Consider the following 16,579-nt stretch of genomic DNA (forward strand, 5'->3'; position numbering starts at 1 on the left):
AAGAATAGATTATTTAATTTTCATTAGAAATTAAACTTTTCACAGTGAGGGAGAGAGAAAAGTATTATCAGGAAACAGTACAGACATCTAGGCATGATACATAATCAAGCTCCAGCAGGATAGAAAATCATTGAATCCTATCTTTTAATCAATAGCAAATTTTACTTATTTTGTACAACAGAAGCACAATGAGGCTGTTACAAATAAAAGACTTCCTAACATCCTTAAAATAGGAACATGACTACATAAAGCATTTTCTATTTCAGTACAAAGATGTAATTGAGAATAGGATGACCCGATGGCTACAATATGATGAGTTTTATAGAATCCAAAGACAGTCAAGACTGACACAGAGGGTTAAACACATTGACTTTGGAGATGTCTTGAGATCAAACACATAGTCAGGGCCTTTTATTTCTTGATGCTGCAAATCATACACAATAGTAGCGAATAAAAGTACAGATACTGTAATGCATGGTGACAATTCTTGTCTCAAATTGTTTGGTTGTTTGCTCTGTTACAAACATGATAGAGATAGCAGGATCCTCCCCTACGTCCTCCATCTCTTGACTGACTGAAGATAGATGCATTTTAAGGAACTGCTCGACCTGCAATGCTATAATTCTCAACTAAAGAGTGAACTCTTGAAAAAAAGTTCATATTACAGAAGAGGAGATCTGAAACATAAAAGGAAGATAGATCCCCAGGACCTGATCACGCGTTTGCCAGAATTTTGTGGGAAGCCTGGGAAGAGACTGCTCGGTCCCTTGCTGAGATATTTGTATCATTGGTAGTCAAGTGAGGTGCCAGGAGACTGTAGGTCGGTTAATGTGGTGCCTCTATTTAAGAAAGGATGTATGGAAAAGCCAGGGAACTATAAACTGGTGAGCTTTATATCAGTGGGAGTAAATTGTTGGAGGGGATTCTGAGGGACAGGATTTACATGCATTTGGAAAGGCAAGGACTTTCAACATATCTTTGTGTGGGGAAATTGCATCTCTCTAACTTGAGTGAGTTTTTTTTGAAGACGTGACAAAGAAGATCTATGAGCATAGTTGTCTATATGGACTTCAGCGAAGTGTTCAACAAAGTTCTGCATGATAGACTGATTAGAAAGGTTAGATCACATGGGATCGGGGCGGGGGAGGGCGGTGGCTAGCCAACTGAATATAAAATTATCTTGAAGGTAGGAGACAGAGGGTGGTGATAGAAGGTCATTTTTGCACTGGAGGCCTGTGACCAGCAGAGTGCCACAAGGATCGGTGCTGAGTCCAATGCATTTTGTCATTTTTATAAATATGATTTGGATGGGAATATAACAGGGATGATCAGTAAATTTGCAGATTACACCAACTCTTTTGGTGTTGTGGACAGTGAAGAAGATTATCTCAGAGTACAAAGGAATCTTGATCAGATGGGCCAATGGAGTTTAATTTAGATAAATGTGAGATTGCATTTTGGTAAGGCAATCCAGGGCAGGACTTACACAGTTAATGGTAAAGACATGAGGAGCATTGCCAAACAAAGAGACCTAGGGATACAGGTTCATAGTTCCTTGAAAGTAGAGTCGCAAGTAGACAGAGTGGTGAAGAATATGTTTGGCATGCTTGACTTTGTAGTGGCTTGCTTCTTCACTCCAGTCAAAATACAGTCAAAGCCCTCTAACAAAAAGAAAGCAGCTGGTTACTCAATCAGTAATGGCAGGTCTTAATGGTTAATGGAGCTCCTGATGGGAGTTTAGGTAGGATTCTATTCCTTTGCTGTTCTGGAATTCTGCTTTCTTCCCATCTCCTTCTACTAGCAATGTCCTATTTAATTTTTTATTTTTATTTTTAACAGTCTGGCCATTGAAACACAATCATGCTAGAGTTTGTTCTATTTGCATATTTAATAGAAAAGGGTTTCTTCACAGCCATTCTTTGAAATTCAGAAGGCAGTAAGTCTGCAAGTCCATTGTGATCTAGTTTCTACACTATTGGTACAGTGGCAATCATGAACCCAACAGCATAGATCAATTTGATTTTAATAGATTGTCAGTTAAATGTCTCAAATTTGTCATTTGCATTTTAATGTCATGGCTCGCATCCTAGCCTGAACGTGCAGGTTAGTTTCCAAGACCTGGTGCTGTTCCATGTATATTAGCAGGAAGAGATCACCTGGCTACTCAACTCAAATTTTTTTTCAGAAGCAAAGTACCTATTCTCTACTTTTAATTTTTGAAAAGCAGAGTGTCCATTTTGATTTTATACTCTATAAATCCACAGGTCTAACTGTATGAATGTGATAGCCAAATTCTGTACAACAAAAAAAAGAGATGTGGGTGATGCTTGCAGCAGAGTACAATAGCAACAAAATAGAGGGGTGGGGTGATCCTGACAGAATTTGAGTATTGGAGGGCATGTTATTGATGAGCAGGTGCTGCTTGCAAGCACTGGTAACAACGCCTTTTATCAGTATACTACTTCTTAAAGAAACAATAGATGGATAGGAAGACAATTATCTGGATGGAATTTGTCCAGCTGAGGGAATTTTACATGCTGACCTTATCAGCGACACCCACAGTCCATGGAAAAAAATTAAGGATTTTTCACCTTACTGAGTTGAGATCATTTGTCTTTACAAGTCTTTATTTTGTTCTAAATTACTTAAAATTGATTTGGGCTGTGTCTGAGGATTTTTGCTGTTTCTTTCCCTGTTCACAGACAACAGATGTCCTATAAAATACCATAAGCTGGATAAGAGCAGAAGCCAGAGAACACTTTGTGAATTACTGTCAATGTTTCTTTATAAGCATTAACAGTGTAAAGTCTGCTGCATCTGTCTTCTGGTCATTTACTCCCTTGACCATTTCGTGATCATTAATTTTGGCAATTAACACCTAACACAAGACCTAGCACAAACTATATTGAATCAAAGAGTTGAGGAAGATCTTCTGGATGAAGAAGAAAGAATAGCTGAAGTGAAATGTCGTACCTTAAAGTGAAAAGAAGACATTATACACCATGTTGCAGCTGCTCAAGTCTAAGGTTGACATAAAATGACCACCTGGGGCTTTTTAGCTGACATAAGATGGCCAAATAAGGTTTAGCAGTTACACATAGACGTTCACAGCAAACTTGTGGTCCCCATACAGAGTTACTGAATAAGATAATTAAAGAACCCATGGGAATCAAAATAGGGTCTCGACGAGAAAAGACAGGACAACTTAATCAGATTTTGGTAAAAAAGCAGCTCTAAATACTTAAGCATTTTGATAAAGAATACCCTTGAAAGGATAAGACATACCTGTGCATTAACTACAGTCCCAAGTTTGTTATTTAGTAAAACGTAGAAGAAAAAGTCTGATCCCACAATATTTTGAACTTAAGGTGACTGCAAATTAGAAATGCAAACCTACAAACGTTAAAGCAGTGCAGTCGAATTCCTTTAAGCAGATAGTGGTAGGCAATAAAGAAAATTCCTGCTCTGTCAACCAAGACAGAAGCAGCAAATGGTGTAAACAGACCACCTCTAAAAGAGTACCAAAGCATGGCAGGGGTTAGAGAAAGGTTGCAAAGAAATAAATAATTACAGTATAATTCCGATCCTAACTTCCAAAGATCAGAGGTTACATCCTGTTAAACTTTAAGGAGTCCAAACAAGCTTCTTTTAATGACTTGGTAAAGCTGCAAAGTGATTGAAATGGACCCTCATCAGTGGACTTCAAATAAGTTCTAAAGTAAAGAAAATTAGTATGAAAAATGTTTGGAGTAGAGACAGTAAGATTTATCCAAGAATTAATCTCTTGGTTTAAACCCAATTTAGAGCTTGCAAATAGCAGAGGTCGTAAACTGCAGCTGCAAGATTGAGAAATTGTTTGTTTGATCTCCCAGGGTCAGGTGAGAGAGAAGCTGCCCCCAATTTGTCAGGCTTGTTACAGAACCATAGTATCTTTATATGTGAGTTGATCTTAAAGATTTTATAAAATTGGTAGAAATTATATCCTTTCTAATCTTCTGTATTAAGGTTAGTAAGGAATATAAATTGCAACGCAGAATTTGAAGATTTCTCAGTGATAAGCAAGTATCTAGGTTAGTGGTAATTAATGAGATGCAGCTGGCAAATGTCCAAGGAATATAACTGTCAGTACTGGAATGTGATTGTAAAATCCCAATGCGTCTCATTCAAAGACAGATGATAAAGTGTAAACATCATATCTGGTAAACATCATGAGATCATGGGAGATCGAGGGCTGTCCATAGAATTATCCATCATCAACTGTGTTTACAGTAATGGACGTGTAAATTAGGGGGGAAACAATGACATTCATGTTGCATGTAATTATTGTAACAAAATGAAAAAAACTGCTGTAATTGGCTAGGGAAGGCAGTGTCCTGGAGAGGGACCTCTTACACACTGCACTGGTCAATAACTCAGAATAAAAAGGTCAATTATGCTGCTAAACGCAGGACTCAAGACTCCTTTTTGATATCTCCCTCCAACAACACCAATGCACACAATGAGAATAATAGGTCAAATGATCAAAAGATTGGCCAAAGGAGTAGGTTTCAAAAAGTAGTTTCTTAAAAGGAGAAGCAGTGAAGTGTTGGAGGACTCTTCTGAAGCTTCATGTCTATGCAGAGAGTATGTCCACCTTAACAAGTAGAGAGCAGGGTAGGCCATTCATCTCATCAAGCCCAACCTGCTCAATATCTCTTCAGAAGCAAATACTCCCGTTTCCATGATCAACTGAACAAATCTTCACTGGAGAGCTTAAAATGTCAGTTTGTCTTTCCTTAGACAAGGAGACCTAAAGGTAAGGGGTGCTGACAGGCATTTCTGTGACCACCAATAACTCCACGTCCACTGAACAGCCACAGGGCAAACAGACAATTGTGCTATGTACAGGGGAGGTGATGGCCTAATAGTATTATTGCTAGAATATTAATCCAGCTCATGTTCTGGGGGCCCAGGTTCAAACTGCCATGGCAGTTGGTGGAATTAGGAGTCTAATGTAGCACCTGAAACCATTGTCGGTTTTCACTAATACCCTTTAGAAGGATGGAAACTTCTTGGCTTAGGGTACACTGACTCAAGACCACATCAAAGTGGCTGACACTTAACTGCCCTCTGGACAACTTTGCATGGATATTAAATGCTGGCCTGGACAGTGACACCCATATCCTATGAAGGGATTTTTAAAAATTGGTACCAACATAGGTGGAAAGAGGGATGAGGTCCAAGTCCTGAATGCCAAATTTAGGGAGCTAGGAAGTCGATTGGAAAATTGAAAAACAGGACCAAAAAAAAAAAAAGATAGTAATTGCTGCATTACTTCCAGTGCCACATGCTATGAATATAGAAACAGGAAGCTAGTCCAGATGAATGCATGCTGGAGAGATGGTGCAGGAGGAAGGGCTTTAGATTTCTGAGACGCTGGGACCACTTTTTGGGGCAGTGGGACTAGTACAATGTGGATGGTTTGCATCCAAACCAGAATGGAACCAACATCTTTGCAGAGAGGCTTGCTGGTGCTTTTCAGGAGGGTTTAAATTAACTCGGCAGAGGGGTGGGATCCAGAGGGAATGTTTAACGGTGGGGGGGCTGAACAGCCAAAATTAGAAAAGGTCAGCACAGTGACTCAGCGGTTAGCACTGCTGCATCACAGTGCCAGGGACCTGTGTTTGATAGCCTTAGATTACGGGAGGATATAGGTCTGATTAGGTTGATCAATGGTATATAGTGATGCACTTAGGCAAGACAAATAAGGCAAGGAAATACATGATGAATGGTAGAATCCTGGATTAGGGGACCTTTGTGTGCATGTCCACCGACCCATTAAAAGGTAGCGAGACAAATAGACAAAGGACGCATATGGCATACTTGCCTTTATTAAAAGGAGGCACAGATTTACAGCAAGGTGGTTAAGCTGGAGCTGTATAAAAAGCTGATAACACCACAGCTAAAGTATTGTGAATTACAGAATTACATTACAGAAGTCATGTGATTCCTTTACATTGCAGCTTTCTTCAGCCTCTCTCCATTAAAGAGTTGCATGCTACTTATTCTTCCTACCAAAGTGCTTGATCTCACATTTTCCCATAATAAATTCCACTCACCAAGACAATTGCTAAATGTTTCTATAATTTTTGACTATTTTGGAGAAATCTATCAACTTTACTACTTATGATCCTCCTAATTTTTGTGTCATCTACAAATTTGATGATAGCGCATTCACTTTCTTCATCCAAGTCATTAATTGTGGCCCAGCACTGATCACTGTGGCCCTCCACTACTTAGAGTTGCTATCCTGAAAATGCCCTTTTGTCCCATTTCTGTCTTTATTAGTTAGCTGATCCTCTACCTAGTTAATATACTATCTCTAACCCCATGTGCTCTTATTAAATATCCTTACATGTGGTACCTTGCCAAATGCCTTTTGGAAATTTGGAAACATCTACTAGTTCCTCTTTACCTATTCTGCTTGTTACCTCCACAGAAGAATTCTAATCATTTTGCCAAGCATAATTTTGTCTTTTTGAAGTCATGTTAACGCTGCTTGATTACATTATGTACTTCCAAATGCTCTGCTTTAACATTCCTTATAATAGACTCTAACATTCCCATGACAGATGCTAAGCTAACTGTTGTTTCTTGTGTCTCTCCCTTTTTGAACAAGGGAGTTAGAATGGCAGTTTTCCAATCCTCTGGGAATTTTCCAGAATCCAAGGATTCTTCGAAGATTCTACCTGTGCAACCACTAGCTCTGTAGCTACGTTCTTAAAAATCCTCAAATGAAACCTGTCTGCTCCAGGGCCTTATTGGCCTTTAGCCTCAATAGTTTCTCAAGATACAGTTTTGTACTTATTTCCTCCAATGGTGCATTAATTAAAATTGAGGAAACCACACCAGAATTAAATGAGCACCGATAGAACAGAGGGTTGTAGCCAAAAGCAATATCATTTCCCAGCTAGTTTATTTTTAAGAGTGAAAAAGAACTTGGAATAGTTTACAGGCTTTGTCCATTGACAAAGTGAAAAGTGTGACTAGGTATATGGAAATAGAACTTGGAACGAAAGTGAAAAAACATGAAATTTAGAGATGAGTGGCTAGCAATCTGGTCCATAGTTCTTTGAATAAATATCAAGTGTAGAACTTTCAATGTCAGGAGTGGTGAAAGCATGAGCCAGGGGACAGCCGGGAAGGTAAGCTTTTCTTTACAAAAGCTTACGTCGTGAATCTGCGGCCTTCTTGCTTTCAGCGTCGGGAGTGGTGAGAGCACGAGGGGGGGAAGTGAACTAATATATTCAGGCATTGACGAGGAAGCGGGATGAGGACCTGAAAAGTGATTATAGGGAGTTAGGATGGAAGCTGGAAGCTAGGACGAGTAGAGTAGTAATCTCAGGATTACTACCGGTGCCACAGGCTAGTGAGGCTGGAAACAGAGAGCGCACGCAGCTGAACACGTGGCTACAGAGCTGGTGTAGGAGGGAGGGTTTCAGGTTTGTGGATCATTGGGATACCTTCTGGGGAAGGTGGGATCTGTACCGGAAGGACAGGTTGCATCTGAACTGGAAGGGCATCAATATTCTGGGCGGGAGGTTTCCTAGAGCTCTTCAGGAGCATTTAAAGTAGTTTTCCAGGGGGATGGAAACCGCAACTACAGATCAGAGGATGGGGTAGCCAGTGTACAGACAGATAGAGCAAGCAGAGGGTCTATGAGAAAGGATAAGCAGTTGATAGGACAAAGTGGCAGTCAGTGCGACGGGTTGAGGTGTGTCTACTTCAATACAAGTAGTGTCACGAATAAGGGTGATGAACTTAGAGCATGGGTCAGTACTTGGAACTACGACGTTGTGGCCATTATGGAGACTTAGATAACACAGGGGCAGGAATGGTTGTTGGATGTTCTGGGGTACAGATGTTTCAAAAGAAATGTGGAGGGAGGTAAAAGAGGTGGGGGAGTGGCATTGCTAATCAGGGATGGTATCACAGCTGCAGAAAGGGAAGTCGTGAGTGGAGAAACCCTCCTCGAGTAAGTATGGGTGGAAGTCAGAAACAGAAAAAGAGCAGTCACTTTATTGGGAGTTTTCTATAGACCCCCCAATAGCAACAGACACTGAGGAACAGACTGGGAGACAGATTTTGGAAAGGTGCAGAAGTAATAGGGCTGTTGACATGGGCGACTTCAACTTCCCTCATGTAGACTGGAACCTCCTAAGTGCAAATCATTTGGATGAAGCGGATTTTGTCAGGTGTGGGTCCAGGAAGGATTTCTGACTCAATATGTAGATAGGCAGACTAGAGGGGAGGCCATATTGGACTTGGTGCTTGGCAACGAACCAGGCCAGGTGTCAGATCTTTCTGTGGGGGAGCATTTCAGTGATAGTGATCACAATTCCTGACTTTTAATATAGTCATGGAGAGGGATAGGAGCAGACGGTATGGGAAAGTATTTATTTGGGGCAGGGGAAATTACAATGCTATTAGGCAAGAACTACGGAGCACCAACTGGGATCAGATGTTCTCAGGGAAATGCACAATAGAAATGTGGAGTGTGTTTAGGGAGTAGTTGCTACAGGTACTGGATAGGTTGTCCCAGTGAGGCAAGGAAAGGATGGTAAAGTGAAGGAACTTTGGATGACAAGACAAGTTGAACACCTAGTCAAGAGGAAAAAGGAAGCTTACTTAAGGTTGAGGAAGCAAGGATCAGACAGGGCTCAAGAGGTCTACAAGGTAGCCAGGAAGACACTGAAAAATGGACTTAGGAGAGCTAGAAGGGGATATGAGAAAACCTTGGCAGGTAGGTTCAAGGAAATCCCCAATGCTTTCTTTACTTGTGTGAAGAACACGAGGATGGCCAGAGTGAGGGTAGGGCCAATCAGAGACTGTGGACGGCACTTGTGTGTGGAGTCAGAGGAGGTAGGGGATGTCCTTAATGAATACTTTGCTTCAGTATTCCCCAGTGACAGGGACCTTGACATTTGTGCGGACAGCATGAAACAGGAAAATATGCTCGAACAGGTTGTTTTTAGGAAGGAGAATATGCTGGAAATCTTGAAACACATTAGGATAGATAAGTACCCTGGGCCAGACGGGATATACCCAAGGTTCCTAAGGGAAGGGGAGTGGGGGGAAAAGAGATTGCTGCCCCTTTGGGAATGATCTTTGCGTCCTCACTGTCCACTGGAGTAGTGCCAGAAGATTGGAGGGTGGCAAATGTCATTCCCTTGTTCAAGAAAGGGAATAGGAATAATCCTGGAAATTACAGACCAGTCAATCTTACTTCTGTGGGCAAATTATTGGAGAGGATTCTGAGAGATAGTATTTATGATTATTTGGAAAAGCACAGTTTGATTAGAAATAGTCAGCATGGCTTTGTGAGGGGCAGATCATACCTCACAAGTCTTACTGAATTCTTTGAGGATGTGACAAAACACATCGATGAAGGTAGAACAGTGGATGTGACGTATATAGATTTTACCAAGGCATTCGATAAGCTTCCACATGGTAGGCTTATTCAGAAAGTAAGGATGCATGGGATTCAGGGAAATTTGGCTGTCTGGATACAAAACTGGCTGTCCAATAAAAGACAGAGAGTGGTAGTAGATGGAAAGTATTCAGCCTGGAGCTCGGTGACCTGTGGTGTGCCGCAGGGATCTGTTCTGGGACCTCTGCTCTTTGTGATCTTTATAAATGACTTGGATGAGGAAGTGGAAGGGTGGTTAATAAGTTTGCCGATGACACGAAAGTTGGAGTAGTTGTGGACAGCGTGGAGAACTGTTGTAGGTTGCAATGGGACTTTGACAGGATGCAGAGCTGGGCAAAGAAGTGGCAGATGGAATTCAACTCAGAAAAAAGCGTGAAGTGATTCATTTTGGAAGGTCGAATTTGAATGCAGAATACAGGGTTAATGCCAGGATTCTCGGCAGTGTGGAGGAACAAAGCGATCTTGGGGTCCACATCCATAGATTCCTCAAAGTTGCGACCCAAGTTGATAGGGTTGTAAAGAAGGCGTATGGTGTGTTGGCTTTCGTTGGCAGGGGAATTGAGTTTCAGAGCCGCGAGGTTATGCTGCAGCTCTATAAAACTCTGCTTAGACCACACTTGGAATATTGTGTTCAGTTCTGGTCTCCTCATTACAGGAAAGATGTGGAAGCTTTAGAGAGGGTGCAGAGGAGATTTACCAGGATGCTTCCTGGACTGGAGGGCAGGTCTTATGAGGAAAGGTTGAGGGAGCTAGGGCTTTTTTCATTGGAGCGTAGAAGGATGACAGGTGACTTGACAGAAGTCTACAAGATGAGAAGCATAGATAGTGGATAGTCCGAGACTTTTTCCCAGGGCGTAAATGACTATTACGAGGGGGCATAATTTTAAGATGATTGGAGGAAGGTACAGGGGAGATGTCAGAGGTAGGTTCTTCACACAGAGTGGTGGGCGTATGGAATGTGCTGCTGGTGATGTTAGTGGAGTCAGATACATTAGGGACATTTAAGTGACTCTTGGATAGGCACATGGAGGATAGTAAAATGTAGGGTATGCAGGATAGATTGATCTTAGTAGGATAATACGTTGACACAACATCGTGGGCCGAAGGGCCTGTGTTGTGCTGTACTGTTCTATGTTCTATGTTCAAACTGGAAACAGCAAAGATTCAGTCGAAACAGAAGAGACTGGAGATAAAATTCAATGAAAGAGGAAAAAGAGAGAGTTACAGGAGGAGTGTGAAAAACAAAAATAAAAGAGAGATCAAGAAACAGCATTTCAAAACAGGAAATAAAGAAAGAAAGGAGGGAAAAATCTACTGTAAAATTAAAACAGCCTGACTGAATCCAGTGAAGGTACAGATAGGAAAAGAAAGACTTATTCTCAACTCAAGGCAAACTGCAGTATTGTTTAAAAAATTTGCCCAAAAGAATCCCAATCTTGGAAGAGGACAGAGACACTTAGATTTTCTCATATGAAAAAATTGGCCATTTTATTTGCTTAGCAAAAGTTTAGACTCTTATCGCATAGCAGGTTGACAAGCATGACGCAAAAGATTATGTTATGCTCTCTGATGAGACTTCAGCTGCTTATCTGACATGACAGAGAAAACTATCCTGAGTAGTTTAACTTACTGCCTGAAGCTTACAGATAGAAATTTTGAACTCTTGAAGAAACAAACAATCTGATTAAATGTACACTGATAGTCCGGCAACTTGCTTTCAACCGCTGGATAAGGCCCTTGAAATAGAAACGAATTATAAAAGCGTTGAGATAATTAGGCCATGAGATATAGGAACAGAAGCAGGTCATCCAGCCCATCAAGTCTGCTCTACCATTCAATGTGGTCGTGGCTGATCTTATAATCCCCATAACCTTGGATTCCTCTATTGATCACAAGTCTATCTTAGCTTTGAAACTGTTGGCATAAGAATGAGACTTGCTGGGAATCCTGGTGCTAAACCAGTAGGAGGTCACTGGAATTGAGGGCCTGCTATTTACAATGCAATGTTGGGGGTGAATGAATTCTGTGTTAGAAGGGGTAAATTATATTCACTGTTTTCAAAAAAAAATTACAATTCTGAGGCAATGGCTGCTTGCAAATGTTGCAACTGGGGGAAATTAAAGAAGGTAAGAAAGGTCCAAAGAGGCTCATGTTTAAAAGGAGAAGAAACTTTTCCAAAATGCATTAGAATACACATTCCTAAAATTAAGTGAGACACAGGAATATTCCACACAAAAAACAGCTGATAGGGGAGATACTTCACCCAGCCGAAGTCCCACAGATGAGTACAACAGTACCTCAATAGTCAACTGGGGACATGTTGCCCAAGACAATGTCCTATATTTGTTGGTACAATCCCTAAGACAGAGAGGAAAGGAAGGGAACATACACAAACACAACTTGTAGTCCAAAAGGGGGTAGATTTTCTCTAAATCAAACCATTCAGAGATGTTACTACACTCCTCTGGAGCAGGTAGGACTTGAACCCAGGCCCTCTGGCTCAGAGGTAGGGATATTGCCACAGGAGCCCTGACCAAAAGGAGTGCACCAATGGAATTCAATCGATTAACCAGATGAGCAAGATCCTATTTTAAAACATAATAATCCAGCAGCATGAAGCTAAGTCAAGTAGACAGAAAATTTAGGAAGCAGGTCCAGACAGAACTTGTTAAAAAAAAACTTGGAATTAAGTTCCTGCATTACAGAGATGGATAGTAAAGGGTTATGACTAACCAAAGCGACACAGCCTAGCAATCAGGAAAATTTACCCAAGAGCAGTTCCACTGAGCATCTGGTGGGTAAAACTAACGGAAGCTGCAGAATCGCCTTGTGCTCACAGATAAACATCGACATATGCTGAAAATATGGAGACCCAAAAGCCTCAACTCTAACAAACCTCTGGTGCAGAGGTGTCACAAAGCTACACTACATCATTTCTTTTTTCTAAGTTTCATCAGCTAGTTTTATATATCTACTCTGCACCTCTGAAGTGCAAACACTTCAGCCTTGTTTGTGGTACATCACTTTTGTTTATAAGGTTATGGATCAACAGCACAGACTTGTTTGCAATTCCTGAATCACGCGGGAGCTTCAAAACTCAATATCCTAGATGGTAATCATGAATGTAGCAAGTGTCTCCAACTGCTTCAGCTCAAAGTTCAGATTTCCAAGCTTGAGGGCAGCTAGAAATTCTGTGGAGCATGAGAAGGGTTGAGAACTTCAAGGTGTACTTTCCAGAAGATGGCCATTCCACAGACAGATTGAATAGATAGGTGGTCATCTGAATAACTAGAAAAAAAAGGAGGAAGTGCAGATATCTTTAGCTGCGTCATTCCTTAACCAGCTCTCAGCGTGGAACTGCTACAAGCGAGGACACCTTGAAGAAGTACAGTCCATACCATTGCACTAATGGGCAAGGACCAATTAGAGGGAATATTGGTTGTGATGAATGCAGACTAACAGGTTTGACAAAAAGTCTTTTTTTCCTAAAAATACTCAAGACCTATACTACCAAATGATTAAAAACAGTGAAAGTTAAAACAACACCCGAATGTAGAGCATCCACAATAAGGTAGACAAATCAGCAGCACAATTGTTATAAATGGACATAACGTCATCGTACTTAAGACAACAGTACGTGTGATCAAGGCTGGGAACTGAACATTCAGGAATATTCTATTTTTAGGAAGGACAAGCAAAAAAAGGAAAAAATTGTTAGGTGAAATCAGTGCAATAGTGAAAAATGGACATTGGCAGAGGAATCTAGATGCAGGATCAAATTGAGTGGAACCAAGAAGCAACAAGCAATGTAAAACATTAGTGAGTGCTGTTTATAGGCTTCTCAACGTTACTGGAGAAGTAGGAAATTGTATTAAAACAAAAAAAAATTAGAGATGTAGGCAACAAGGGTAGTACTATAATCATGAATGACTTTAATCTACAAAGACTGGACAAATAACATTAGCAATGCTTGGCAGATGAATTGCTGAGACTACACAAGATGGAATTTTACAGTAGTACATCAAGAACCAACTAGAGAGCATGCTATCCTAGATTTGATTTCGTACAATAGGAAGGTTTAAATAATAATTGTTATCAAAGTTCCCTTACACAAAGTAACCACAGAATGATATGAATTCTTCATTGGTTATGAAAATGAAGTAGTCCAATCCAAAATTAGGGTCCTAAATTGCAAGAGTTATACATTCCTTTCAGGTGAAAACACAACAGGAAAAGTGGCCCAACCACAGCTATCAAAATAAACAAAGATCAGTATTAGATCCAAATAGTATCTAAAGTTTCCAGGAAAAGTAGCAAGTCTGAGGAGTGGAAGCATTTTAGAATTCTGCAAAGGAGAACCAAGTGGTCAATTGAGAGGGGGATATAGAAGCTAACCTTGCAAGGGATATAAAAAAGAAGGCAACTAAAAGAGCTTCTATAAAAAGAGAGAGATTAGTGCAGACAAATGTCTGCCAAGGCATTCCACGCAGACATAAATTCAAGAGAAATTATATTTGATAAACCTACTGGATTTTTTGGGGGGACATAACTGGTGGAACAGATGAGAGAGAACCAGTGGATGTGGATTTTCATGAGGCTTTTCATAAGCTCTATGGATTCCCTCACTATCTTCATCCTGGGGGTATAAATGATCAGAAACTGAACTAGACTAGCCACAAATTCTGCAATTACAAGAATAGGTCAGAGACAGGAATCCTCCATTGAACAACTCATCTCCTGACTCCCCATCTATTGTGATGGAACATTCCCCGCTTGCCTGGATGAGCGCAGCTTCAACACTCAAAAAGCTTGACACAATCCAGAACAAAGCAGCCTGCTTGGCTGACACCACATTCACGAACTGGACATCCACCACCAACGTACAGTTGCAATGCGCATCAAGATGCACTGCAGGAATTCAAAGCTTCTTAGACAGCACCTTCCAAACCCATGATGTATATAATCTAGAAGAACAAAGGGAGCAGATACAAAGGAATACCAGCGCCTACAAGTTCCCCTCTCAGCCACTCATCATCCTGACTTAAATTTATGGCCTTTTCTACAGCGATGGTAGATCAAAATCTTGAAAATCACTAACAGCATTGTGGATTGCCTGTAGCAAATGGTCTACAGCATTTCAGGAAGCCAACTCACCACTTCCCAAGAGCAATGTTGGATAGTCAATAATACCATGAAAGAAAAATTAGGTCCTAATAATGCTGCATGCTGATATATGGCACTGTGGCTTAGTGGTTAGCACTGCTGCCTCACGGACCATACAGCCAAATTAATGAACAGTTTTTAAATTTTCGAGCTGCTCTGAATTTATCCCATTAGTACAATGGCCGTACCACAAAAAAAGACAAAAAGGAGGCTAACCTCAGCAGAAAGTTAAAACTTTGTCTCTACAAGGAGACAAGCATGGTCACTTCTACCAATACTGTCACGCATAACACATCTGCGAATACAGTATGTAAATGGAGTAGAGATCGAGGTCAAAAACATTATTCCCCTCTTGCCGGTTTCCCCACCACCTGCTACAAAATAAGAAGTCTGGTAGATTACTCTTTCAACTCAGATAGCAGTGATGCTGACAAACCACCCTCAGTTATGGGAATTAAAGCCAGGGTACATTCAGTAAACTTGTTCCCCATAGTGCCTCTTCTAAATGGTGTTCAATGTGAAGAACTACTAAAAGGCAGTAGGTTTCCTTGTCTAATTTTGACCAAATGACTCTAGGTCCAGTGAGGTTTTAGGTCAGTGTTCATGATTCTCAGGGCCTCTTCCTCATGACTGTATCACTGTGCTAATATCACTGGTGATTATTTCTCCCACACAGTCAGGGCACACATAACATCTGGGACACTGACTGGGAAGGAGAATTCTGTGCTATTACCTGTTATGCTATTGCTTGAAAAATTTGTGGAGCACTTCCTCAAATTCTGAAAACTCCCAAGATGTTAGCGAGATGGACTCCAGATCCAAATCTGCTCATATCACTCCACTCTATAAGAAGGGTGGCAGAGGGAAACCAGGGAATTACGGACTAATTAGCCTGACATTTGCGGTGGGGAAACTGTTGGAGTCTATAAACAAAAATAGGGTAACTGATCATCTCGAAAAATTTCAATTAATCAGGCTAAGTCAGCACGGATTCCTGAAGGGTAGATCATGCATGCCTGACAAACCTCAGGTTTTTTTCTCCCCCCAAAGAGGTGATAAGGGTGGTTGATAGAGCTAAGTCGATGAATGTTGTTTATATGGACTTTGGTAGCTTTTTAATTTTTTTTTAAAAATGAGATTTCTCCCACTAGCAGCTGTTTCCAGTCTACCTGGGCCATAACAACATCCACAAAAAAGGAAAAGAAGTGACTGAAGTGTTCGGGATACAACTTTAAGTTTAAAAACCTGCCCCAGGGATAGTATAGCACTGGAAGGAAACCAAATCAGGAGCATAATAATAATTATGAAAAGTATTACAATTTCAGTAGATGAATTAAAATTTTAATACTTTGCACTTGAAGTGATTAAAACTAACAGAAAAATCTCTTGAAAGTGAGCAAGGCTGGGTCTTGCTATGTTCTTGTAACTGCACGTTCTTAGAATCGGAGCAATTTTTAAGCTGTACCAGACTTATTGTTTTTCCTCCATGTTTAAAAATCTTTGAATCAGTTTCTTGAATAAAGGATAGGGTCTTCTTCCCCTGGTCCATCTTCATTTCTGTTGTTGTTTTAACAATAAAACAAAACAAACGTTTATCAAAGACTTGTACAGTGCACGCTTCAGTAAAATCTTATCTCAGCAGGAAAAAAAAACAAAAAATAGTGACAATCAAGCCAGATTCCTGTGGGGTATGTGACTAACCAGTTACCTTTTCTGCAGGCACTGCTGTGAATTGTTACTCTTGAATTGATAAATCATATATCCTTTCCAAGTGAACCGTATACTCTGTGCCTCTTATAAGCCAGTAGAAGCATTCAGAGCAAGACTAGTGAACAGCAAGGGCCTGGCTCACCAAAGGATCACCTCAACATCCTATCTGAGACCAGAAAGCTAATTTTCTAGTCTTTGTTCCTCTATCTTCCCAATAATCTATTTTCCCTGATATAA

At 40.6% G+C, this 16,579-nt stretch overlaps 1 protein-coding gene across 1 annotated transcript in view; it reads right to left on the minus strand.

The window, feature by feature from the left end:
* The window catches only part of vps13a (vacuolar protein sorting 13 homolog A), a 330,557-nt gene that overhangs the window by 305,033 nt on the left and 8,945 nt on the right, over positions 1 to 16,579 (minus strand). The gene's annotated exons all lie outside the window — the stretch shown is intronic.

Source organism: Rhincodon typus, chromosome 3, assembly GCF_021869965.1.
Source record: "Rhincodon typus isolate 14 chromosome 3, sRhiTyp1.1, whole genome shotgun sequence".
Taxonomy (NCBI): Eukaryota; Metazoa; Chordata; class Chondrichthyes; order Orectolobiformes; family Rhincodontidae; genus Rhincodon; species Rhincodon typus.